Genomic DNA, 1,543 nt, shown 5'->3' with positions numbered 1-1,543 from the left:
TTGTGTCAGACATTTACCTTGTCTTTATGCATCTGTTCTTCATGCTCAAATACCTTGCTTGTTTGATGGGCAAGAACATGATGGAAGCTGCAAAATTTAGGCATTGTAAAACAGTTTCTAAACAGATAAATTCAAGAGTTATACTAGTTCATCTTTATTTTATTCTGATGTGACCCTAAGCACCGGCAATAGCTGGAACATATCAGCTATTGTCTTAGTCAAAGATGCACCTTCTCTCTCAGCTGACACTGAACGATTTTTGGTCTATAAGACATTACGGTCTCAGCAATGTTAGCTGACAAAGTTACAGACAGAGCAAAATGTGCTTACTGTTTAAAACACCACTGATGTCAGTGTGGGCAGATGGCTACTACAGGTGAATGCTTTCCAGCCATTTTGATCCCAGTGCACTGAAGCAGAAAAACTAGATGCACTTCATAGCTGTGATTAAGCACAGTGTAAAATACTTGAGGGGAAAAAGTCTCTACAGCCCAGTTATAAAAAAAAATTTTCTCATGCTAACAGAAAACAAAAAGACTGGACTAATGGAAAAATACACGGCTGCTGATTTTTCTTAAAATTAATTTATACGAGTGGCTTTGTTGACTGAGCACATGTTCATGTGGATGTGGGGTGTATTATTCCAACCCTTTCTGTAACATAACCGCGGCGACTGCGTCACATGGTGCTAGTGCAAACAAAGTCTCGCTAACAGCCCATGAATAGAAGCATTTTCCGAGAATACAGTTTCTCACTGGGACTATCGACTGGTTCCTGTGCTACCAAGGGATAAGGATAACTGTGGACAGTTTTGGAATTATAGAGTAAGTGTAGTAACCTGAAGTGTGCAAGACCATTATGAGTGTTTGTTATATAATCAAAAAGAGTACAAGGGATATAGTTAATTGTGTGACACTTTTGATTGATTAGATTAGAAGGCAGTAGCTAATATAGTAGAATACAGCTTGTGAAACACCAACTATTTTAATTCTATCTATATTCCATGTCCTTTTTGTTCTCTTAATGCCTGCAGTTTGAATCTGAGAGGCCATCACACTGAGCTGACTTCCTCCATATAGCAAGACTCCCTGCATTTTCCTTCACCTCCATTAGCATCCTATTTGCATCAGATCCAACATAAACACTGCTTTCTTGATGGACTCAGCTCAACTTATCTTTCTGATCTTACAGCCATTTATTTTCTTAGCTATTAAGCTACTCATCCTAATCTTTATTTTGTTTCTGTCTCATTGTCTTGTGTTATCAATTCATCTTGTGGGAGCTTTTTCTCCTAGAACAAAAGCACTTTTTTTAATATTACTGTAAAACTCTTTGTTTTCCTCTTGACATTCTCTGAGAACTGTTTTTGGACGTACATTAGGAAAAAAAAATTAATTCCATATACACATATAGGAAATGATGAAACTACACTTTAGACTTTGAAGAACATCTTGATCTTCTAACAGAAGTAAAAATATTTTAAAGGCTTGATGGGTGTGAATAAACTTTGTTGCAGGAAATGTTGGCTGTTTCTCAGCCGTCC

The sequence above is a fragment of the Manacus vitellinus genome, unplaced genomic scaffold, assembly GCF_001715985.3.
Source record: "Manacus vitellinus isolate BGI_N305 unplaced genomic scaffold, ASM171598v3 scaffold_3_pilon, whole genome shotgun sequence".
Classification (NCBI taxonomy): Eukaryota; Metazoa; Chordata; class Aves; order Passeriformes; family Pipridae; genus Manacus; species Manacus vitellinus.
The sequence above is the reverse complement of the archived record's forward strand: the minus strand, read 5'-3'. Positions refer to the sequence as shown.